Source organism: Carlito syrichta, unplaced genomic scaffold, assembly GCF_000164805.1.
Source record: "Carlito syrichta isolate Samal-C Ts95f unplaced genomic scaffold, Tarsius_syrichta-2.0.1 Scaffold169214, whole genome shotgun sequence".
NCBI classification, from domain to species: domain Eukaryota; kingdom Metazoa; phylum Chordata; class Mammalia; order Primates; family Tarsiidae; genus Carlito; species Carlito syrichta.
The window spans coordinates 176,301-186,934 of record NW_007113310.1 but is presented as its reverse complement, the minus strand read 5'-3'; the positions used below and the strand labels follow the sequence as shown (position 1 = coordinate 186,934).

Here is a 10,634-nt window from a genome sequence, read left to right as displayed (position 1 = left end):
CCCCAGTGGGAATATACCCTGAAGAACTCAAATCACTCTATCAAAAAGATACCTGCACACGTATGTTTATCGCAGCATTGTTCACAACAGCAAGAACCTGGAACCAACCATGCTGTCCATCAAAAGAGGACTAGATTTAAAAAATGTGGTACATATACACAATGGAATACTACACAGCCATAAAAAAGAACAAAACTATGAATTTTGCAGCAACCTGCATGGAACTAGAGTCTGTAATACTGAGTGACCTCTCACAGAAACAAAGATCTGAGTATCACATGTTCTCACTCATATAGTGGACCTTGAACATCTATCATAATACTGTAAGAAAAGGATTGACAGTGGTGGGAAACTATGGGGGGGCTAGGGAGGGGAAGAGAGGTGGGATTAATGGTAGTCAATATCTGTCGGGGGACAGGGAGACACCCCTTATCAACAAGGGTGCCCAAACAATGCATATTTGTATACCTAACCCTTAACTGTACTGCACAATTTTAAAATAAAAAAATATGTTTTAAAAAAAAAGACCAAAAAACAATAAAAATAATAAAAATAAATGGAACAATAGATGTGCAGTGCCTGATGTAACACCATTTGGTTTTTTTAATTTCAAAACTAGCTGTTATGTGGAATAAAGATGGCATTACCATTTTCCTCAAAAAAAAAAGTAAAGTGCTTCAAACAAAAGACCCTTTTGTTGTAAAAATGCTTAATTATTTCATATTAGAGTTCTAAAACATTTTTTGTATATGCAAAAGCATTTCCATATTCTTACCATTGTATTAAATTTGGTCCAAGTGAGTGTGATTTATACTTGCATTGACTTTTCTCATTATTCTCTGATGAGAAACATTACATTTAAGTTGAGATAGTAATAGCATCCCAGAAGCTTTCTGTGGTTTATTAGTAACATGAGACATTTGTATGCTGTTACTGTAAGTAAACAATTTAAGCAGATGAATTGGACATGGAGTTTGTCCAATTGCCTTTCCTGACTCCATAAAATCTTGCCAAATTTAAATAGAGATTCAGCTGTGAATCTCTTGAACCTGAATAAGCAAACCATATAGCTGGCAGCCTTCATGATTTGAACTGAATCGAGAGATGTCAAATCAGTTTACTTTGAATACTTACATCAAACTCTGCCATGCTTTGGTGTTCTTGAAATTCATTTTGTAAAATTCCACTTGCATATACCTGTGGATGGTAGAAAGGTAGAAACACCTCCCTACCTTTTTTTTCTCATTTGTACTACTGTTGTGGCTACTTAGCACATGCCTAGGCTGAAAAAAAAATAAATCACTAAGCCTTGTGAGATTTTTTCCACCTTATTGTATTTAGAAAATTGTATTCAAGTCCTGCTAGACACTGCCTGTCCTCCAAACCCCATGGTTTGTTTATCTTATTTCAGCTGGAATCCTTCAGCTGAGAAGAACTGGAAAGCATACAATATTCGGAATCTCTTCTTTTGATCCCTTCACTATGTTTTCAACTTATGTAGTTGTTTCTTCATAGCAACTGATAAATAACTGATATAGCTTATATGACACCCATGTTTTGTCAGAAGGTGACAAGTATATCATGTAGCCCCAAGTAAAATGAAAATGTTTCTCAGACTTTCTTCAGCTAACTTGCCTTAGAAGACTAATATAAGGAAAAATGGGACTGTTATTTCAAGAATCTAACAGAGATTTGATTTACATATGGCTTGTATTTTTAAAAAAGAAACAAAAAAATAAAAGTGTTGGGGGAGGAAAATTGACTGAAATGAGGCATAAGGAACTTTCTAGGGCAGTAAAAGGGTTTTGTATCTTGTTTTAGGTGGTGGTTACATAGGTATGTGAGATTGTCAAAATTCATCAAGCTGAATATCTGTATCTGTGCATTTACTGCATGTTAATTATACCTCAGTTTAAAAAATACAATTTGTCAATAACGATTTTAAAATAGTTTATCTTTTCAGAATCACGAAATGAGACTTTCCTTGATAAAAACAGTTGTAATCATCTCATCTGGAATTGCCGATTGTGACTTCCTTGTGAAAAATACTCTTTTACACAGGGTTTGCACTCCTGTGAGAACCTTTTAAAAGCAAATACATTTGTTATAAAAGCTCAGTGATGAATATTGACAGTGCTAGTTCGTAGGAATATTTTTTGCACAATTTGTGATATTTTCTATTATTATTTATGATTGTGTAAATACACTCTTTGTGGACTATTTTTAAAATTTATTTTAAAAAACCTTTTTCTTTGTGTAATAGAATACACAGAAATTCACCTACTCGGAATAATGAAAACTATAAAGGCAAGATCCCATATGACTACCAATTGAGAAATAGAACATTGCCAGCATTGTAGAACCCTTCTGTCTACTCCTGTTTATTTTGTTAATTCTTCTTTCTCTTAAACTTAGGATAAATTATTAATTGACTTTGAAAACCACCTCCTTTTCTTTATAGTCTTGTCACTTAAGGATCCATTTCTAGGCAATATGTTAGTTCAAACGTGTCTGGTTTTGAGCTTTCTATAAATGGAGTCCTACTGTCTGTATTTTGGTGTCTTGCTCTTATCAAACTTATGTTTTTCAGAGTTTGTGTTGTTGTAGAGGTTTTTTTTATTACTGTATAGTGTTCCATTGTATAAGTTTACCACAGTGTTATTTGTCCACTCCACAGTTAATGGACTTTTGGATTTTTTTATATGTGTGTCTAAATATGTATCCTGATTGGTACTCATGCAAAAATTTCTCTAGGGAGTGGATTTCGTAGGTCATAGCATATGCATAACTTCAACTTTTCTTAATGCTGAGTCATTTTCCAAAGAAATTGTATCAATTTTGTACTCCTATTGGCAGTACATAAATGTCCTGTTACTTCCTCCCTTCCCAGCACTTGATGTCAGACTTTAAAGTCTTTACTAGTCTTGTGGGTATGTAGTGGTGTGGTATCTGGTTATAGTTTAAATGTGCATCTATCTATTGGCAGATAAATTCAGGCACATTTTCATGTATATTAACCATTTGGATTTCTTCTTTTGTGACATGCCTGTGCAACTCTTTTGCACATTTTCTACTGATTTGTAGAAATTCTCTGTATGTTCTGGACACTAGTCATTAGTTCTAGGTTGTTCAAATGTATTAAAATACCTACTCCTATTTTTACTCTCTTCTGGTTCTTTTGACAAATAAAAGTTCTGAATATTAGTGTGACAAATTTATCAATTTATAGAGTTTAATAGTTTTTTGCTCTTCTTTTAAAAATTGTTCTATCTCAAAGTCAAGATCTTTTCCTATGTTTTTGGGGTTTTATACTTTTCCCTTACTTTTAGTTTATGAACCATCTGAAATTAATTTTTCTTTTTAATGTGAGGCAGATATTTTATTTCATCTTTTTCCCATCTAGATGCTTAATTTCTTGAGCACCATGTATCAAAAAGAACAATTTCCTCACTGTTTTTCAGTGTCTCCTCTATCATAAATCTAAGGTTTGTAAATACTTGTACCTGAGTTTGTTCTGGTTTCTCTTTTCTTTCCATTTGTACTATTTCCCTTTCCTTCATCCAGTACTTAACACACTTTTTGTGTTCTAAGTATTTATTATAACTTTGTAATCAATCATCAACACTTCTAGTTTATAAACTCTCTCTCTAGTTGTCTCTAATATACTCTTCAAATAATTCATTAAATTCTTAGTTTTAATCATAGTATTTTATTTTCCATGTCTAGGATGTCTGTCTGCTAGGGCCTGTTTTATAATTTCCTATTCTTTGCAGATATTTTTAAACTTATACTTTATTTATACACAGAAAATAGAATTATTTTATGGTCTGTGTCTGATAATTCCATTCTCTCATGTCTTTGAGTGTTTGTTTATATTATCTGTTGTTTTTACAAGTTCTCTCTCTTATAGTGTCTTGTTTGCTTTTCAACCTGTTAATTGTTTTACTTCATGCTGATTATTGTATTTGTTAAGAATGTCGGCATCTATATTATAAGGTATGCTAGTCTTTAGTTGTCTTGGTATGGCTTTACCGTCAAGTTAATTCTAGCCTCATAAAGCAAATTAGGAAACATTTCCTCCTCTTCTAATTTTTGGTAGAATTTGAGAAGGCTTGGTATTTATTATTCTTTAAATACTTGGTAGAATTCACCAGTGAAGCCATCTGGTCCTGGGACTTCATTTGCTGGAAGGTTTTAGATTACTGATTCAGTTTCTTGTAGATTTCTTCAGGTTTTCTATTTCTTCTTAAATTTTGGTAGTTTGCATATTTCTTGGAATGTTTATTTCACCTAGGTTATTTAATTTTTAGTGTATACTTGATCATAGTATTCTCATACATCCTTATTATCTCGGTAATGTCCCTATTTTCGTTTCTGATTTTAGCAATTTGTGTTTTCCTCTTTTTTCCTTAGTTATTCTAACTAAAGATTTGTCAATTTAGTTAATTTTTTCAAAGAACTAATTTTTAAAATTAATTTTCTATGTTTTTTTAATCCCCAGTCCAATATTATTTTCTTTCCCTTCATCTAGCTTTAGGTTTAGTTTGCTTTTCTTTTTCTAATTTCTTAAAGTGTAAGATTAAGTCAACTTGAGATCTCTCTTCTTTTTGATTGAGGTGTTTTATAGCTGTAAATTTCCCTTTGAGCACTGTTTTTGTTGTATCCCCTAAATTTTGTTATTTTATTCTTTCTTTTTCATTTATTTCAAAGTATTTTCTTGTGATTTCCTTGACCCATTGGTTGTTTGTGTGTTTAATTTTTATGTATTAGTGAATTTTCCAAATTACCTTCTGTTCCATTTTTCAGATTACCTTCTAACTTCATTCTATTTTGGTCAAAGAAGATACTTTGTGTGATTTCAATCTTTTAAAATATAATGAGATTTGTTTTTGATTACTGTGTTTGAGTAACTTTTTAAGGATTACTTTAGACTTAATATGATGCTGCCTTCCTTTGGAAATATTTTCATTTATGTTTGATAGGTACTAAGACTGTGCTATTCAATCCAACTTCAAGGCCTGGGATACCCTAGATCAGCAGTCCCCAACCTTTTTGGCATCAGGGACTGATTTAATGGAATACAATTTTTCCACAGGTGGCAGGGAATGGTTTCAGGATGATTCAAGTGGATTATATTTATTGTGTACTTTATTTTATTAACACATTGTAATATACAACAAAATATATAATAATATATCATTATATATTGAAATATATAATAGCATATTATTTTTTCAATTTTTAATAGATGTAACATGATACAAAATTTAAAATATATAAAAATTTATACATTGAAAAGTTAATCTCCTTTCTCCCTGTATCTCTCAGCTTTCTAATCTCTACCCACTGGCAGTAACCACTATTTTGGGGGTTTTTTAATAAAGGGTTTATAATTTTAGAAAGTGGACCACTTCAGCAGTAAGTTCAAGTAGGGTAGGAATCATGCTTTTGGTTTTAAAATCATTACAGATTTACATAAATTTACAAGAATAATACAGAGCAGTTATGTGGTCCCCTCACCCAGTTTCCCCTAATGGATGTACCACAGGTGCTGAAAAATATATACACCTTTTAAGACGTATTCTCTATGTGTTACTTGTAGTTCGCGATAATCAGAAGTGTCTGGACACTGATGGTAACCACTTTGAGCACCTCTTGTAACTAATAGCATGTTATTGTATATTATATATTGAAATATGTAGTAGCATGTTATATATTATATAGTAATATGTCTATATATAATACATATATAACAATATATAATTATATGTAATTATACATATAAATAATTATATATTATATTATACATAATATACAATAATTATGCCATCAGATGCAGCTGTACAATTGAAGTACATCAACTCACTTGCCACTCACTGATAGGGTTTTGGTATGAGTCTGCAAGCGATTGATTTATTATGGTCTCTATGGGGTCAAATCTCACTGCTAATGTTATTCTGTATTTGCAGCCACTCTCGAACTCTAGCATCACTGCCTCAGCTCCACCTCAGATCATCAGGCATTAGATTCTCATAAGGAGCATGCAACCTAAATCCCTCGCATGCGCAGTTTACAACAGGGTTTGCACTCCTGTGAGAACCTAATGCTGCCACTGATCTGACAGGAGGCGGAGCTCAGACGGTGATGCAAGTATTGAGGAGCAGCTGTAAATATAGATAAAGCTTCACTTTCTCACCTGCCAATCACCTCCTGCTGTGTGGCCCGGTTCCTAACAAGCCACAGACCTGTTCTGTGGCGGGGGTGGGGTGGGGAGGTGGAGGGTGGGTTTGAAGACTTCTGCCCTAGACCACTTGGGTGTCCTGAATACAAGCTGGAAGTGTGTAGACTGGATGATTTAATTCTATTTTATACTTACCACACAGATGAAACTTTTTAGTCTTGATAGGAATAGTCTACTGTAAATTATTTTTGTAAATGTTTCTCATGGATCAGCAAAAGCAGCTTTAAGGGCTGTGTGTTTGTCTCTGGGATTTCACCTTCTCCTGGGTTTTTTGACTTGCTATTCTTGTCTATCTAATAGCTTTAGTTATTTTAAGAATATTAGAAAAAAAAAAATGACTGACAGTGGTGGGAAACTATGGGGGGGAGTGGAAGGGAGGTGGGATTAACGGTAGTCAATATCTGTCTGGGGACAGGGAGACACCCCTTATTAACAAGGGTGCCTGAACGAAGCATATTTGTATACCTAACCCTCAACTGTACCCCCACAATATCAAAATAAAAAATATTGATATATTTTTTAAAAAGAATATTAGAAAAATACTTTATTCATCTTTTTTAGTTGTTTTCAGCAGGAGACTTTTCTTGATTGCCTACTTTTCCATTTTTGAATGTGAACATCCTTCTAGTATCATTTTAAACTATATTTTCAAAATAAAATATATACTGGGATGGAAGAATATTAAAGTCTGTAACATTAGAATTTTAGGAAATGGTTGTTCCAATTAAGTTTACCATTTGTGTAACTGAGGATCAACTCATTTCATATCAAGACATGTTGCAAGAGTTGGAAGACAGTGCATGCCATCTTCTACTTGAAAAGCACCACACATAGAAGATTTATTTGAAATGAGAATGAGATCTATCTTGGCTGACTGAGCCTAGTGCAGATCCTCATTCAGAAGAGTATCCTCACTGACTAGCACTGGACCAGAGTTTACTTTTTAACTAAATTTTAGCCACACACAGTTTTTGGTTGTTATTTATTTCTTTTTAGAAGTAGATTATGGCATGCTTAAAGACTCTAGGCATAACAAATCAAAACCAAGTTTACTACTTACCACTACACTGTGGTTAAACACCTTCCTCTAAAACAGTGGTGAGGTAAGTTACTCAAAGCTATTTGATGAAATACCACACTTCCCTCAAGTATCAGTTTTATTTGGCCATTTCAGAGGGGAAAAAAAAACACTAAATAAAAATGTTTTACACTCCTAAATTTTTGTCCATACCTATGCAAAAGACCATTTTAATAGTCTCTTGAAGAAAAATAGTTTATAGAATACTTTGTAGTGAAATAATTTTAAAGAAATTTTTAACCAGGCATATCAATTTTAACAGTAGGCAAGAAATTTCATGAAAATGTTGTTTGAGAGCCAGAAGTGGGCCCATGAATTACTTAATCTTAATTTAGAGTAAATAAATAGTACGGTAAAAAGATCCTTTCAGCTCAACATGTGGCATTGAGCAATTTTGTTTCTCAGTAAGGAGATGTTCTATTGAAGTTTCTGCCGATAGCAGCATGACAGTATTCCATCATACTACCTCTCTGCCAGTATTCAGCTCTGAACTCACCTCAGTGATTGATTGCCTTGTGCAATGAGTAAATACTTACCGTTTTTTACCACATTTATATAAGTCTGGATTCTCGGAAATAGTGACACTAAAAAACGACAGAGAAATTTCCTGTATATGAACCTTGATGCTAGCTGTCTTCAGTTCAGCTCAGTTCTTTCACATGAGTAGACTCCATGACAAATACCTTGTGTGTTGACTAAAGCAGGTAGAAAACTCTTTTCTCCTTAATACTACTATATAATATAAAACTGATTTTCTAGTTAAGATAAACATAGTTACATGCAAAACATGCAAAAATTCTGTAGTTTTAAAATACTCGTGAAACCTTGAAGATGTTTCTATTGCTAGGTGTATACCCCCTCAATTCCTGCATTCCTGAAAGTTCATTTTTCTCTGACATTACAGATTCTTAAATGGATAGTTGAAGAAACTCTACCTTAGAATTAATTAAATCGTCTAGCTTGTTTTCTCTTCCATTCCCAGGAACTATGAAGAAATGAGAATGTTGAAAGTTGTGATATGGGTCAGATTTGGACCATCATTGGGAAAGCATTTGGGGAAACAGTTTAGAGCAATGTTAAAAACAAGGACCTAGAACCTGATCTTTCATTATTGTGTGACCCTGGACAAGTTAATTAATCTTTCTGGGCTTCACTTTTCTTATCAGTAAAATGGAAGCTATCGATGCATCCCAGAGAATTGTGTGGCTATTAAGTGAAATATTGCATATCGAACTCCTTACAGTCAGCAGGCTTTATAATTTAACTGGTAAGAGCACTGGCTTTGTAGTTATAGGCCTGAATTCAAATTCCAGATCAACCATGTAGTAACTCTTTGAGTTCAGCCAGGTTATTAACCTTTGTAAACTTTAGCTTCCTCATTTGAAAAATAAGTCAGGATGACATATCTAATTCATTGAGTTATGATAATTAAAATTTTGTAACATGATTAAATAGTATTTATCACAAGGATGAAATAATGATAAAACATCTGAAAATAAGTTAATATAAATCATTTTTAAAAAGAAAAACTATATGATTAAAAAGACAGAAAAGGCATAAATTAAAATACACCACTCATTACCAATTTTTAACAATTTTGACAATTTAATGTGAAGATAGAGCTTGGTAAAATGTGGTCACTAAAAACCTGCAACAAATATTATATTTAATAGTGACACATTGGTGCACTGTCCTAGAAGTCCTGGCCAACTCAATATAACACAAAAAAGAATTGCTCGTATGCAACATTATTGCTGTATTTTCCTCTCTCCAGAGACTGGCTATAAATTCTAGCACTGCCCTGACAGGACTCCAGGGAAGGCAGTGGAGAATGTTCATAGTATACCTTTCGCAGGACTCTTCTTTAAGCTAGTAGATGGCTTAATGCCTAAGTGTTCAACCTCTGACCAGGTGTCCCTCTCTCAGGAAACTTGTTTTTATTGGCAGGTGCTCTTGTGGCTCTTGTCTGACCTGTGTCTAGCTTATTCCTACTAGGAGAGCCCAGCCAGGAAGAGAGTTAGGTTTGGGTGTGTCGGTCAGGTGAAATACAGAGAAGGCAGCATAATGAAGCAAGAGAAGCAGTGTATTACTTACAGATCCCAGAGAGAAGACAGCCACGTGCCTCACAGGGCCAGTAGGGAAGCAGGGAGCTTTCCACATGTTTAACAGCAGGTAGGGAGCAAGACAAAGAGAAAGATCTGTGAGCCAAAGCCTTCACTGGGGCTCAGGGTATTACCCAAACAGCCACAGGGAGTACTCATTGGTGGGTTTACCGCAAGTAACTACAAGTTCCTTGGAGTCACGCTGTGACTGAAAGATGGTCACTGAGGCATATCTGTGCAGTCATGCAAGGCAGGGGGTTCACTGGGGCAAGTCACATAGGTTGTATCTGGCTTCCCCATAGGGAGTTGGTTACCAGGTGGTAGTTGTATGAGGCAGATAATCTGGGTCAATCACATTGAGGAACTGGGTCAGTAGTGACAAAGGCCAGCTTCTGGTATGAGCATGTTAAACCTATATTTGAAACAGATGCCAACGCAACATGAAAGTACAGAAATTCACTGCACGTGTGAACCATTTTAAGCCAGTGCTTCATCCTGACTTGTTGATCTCTGTTAGGTATGTTGCTATGTATTTTTGAACATTATGCTTGAATAAAAAATAAGAAAGAAAAAAGTCACCTATATTTGCTGACAGTATGCTTGGCTGCATTGAAAATCCAAGGCAACCCACAAATTCTTAAAACCAAAAAAAGGATAAAGCAAAGTTTCCAGTTATAGCATCCATTTACTAAAATAAATTGTGTCCTTAGACACTAATAAAAACAATTAGAAATGTAAAAAAGAAAAAACTTAAATGTCATTCTTAAGTTTTATTTTTAATTAACATGTAATAATTGTATTTATGAGATACAACATAATGTTTAATGCATGAATGATTGTGTAGTAATCAAATCAGAGTATTTAGCACATTATTCACCTCAGAATTTATAATTTTTTTCTTGAATTTATTTTTTTTGTAGACAGAGTCTTGCTCTGTTACCCAGGCTGGAGTACAATGATAGGATCTCATGGCTTTCTGCAGTCTCCACTTGGCTAGCCTCAAGCAATCCTCCTGCCTTAGCCTCCCTAGTAGCTAGGACTACAGGCACACACTACCACACCTGGCTAATTTTTTTTTTTTAGAAATGAAGTCTCGCTATGTTGCCCAGGCTTGTCTTGAACTCCTGGGCTCAAGGGATCCTTCTGTTTTGGCCTCGCAAAGTGCTGAGACTATAGGCATAAGCCACCACATCCAACCTGATGTTATTCTTAA

General features: G+C 34.2%; 1 protein-coding gene across 1 annotated transcript in view; it reads left to right on the top strand.

Moving 5' to 3' along the window:
- LOC103252663 (S phase cyclin A-associated protein in the endoplasmic reticulum-like) overlaps positions 1–10,634 on the top strand; it is a 213,183-nt gene that overhangs the window by 32,331 nt on the left and 170,218 nt on the right. The window lies entirely within an intron of this gene.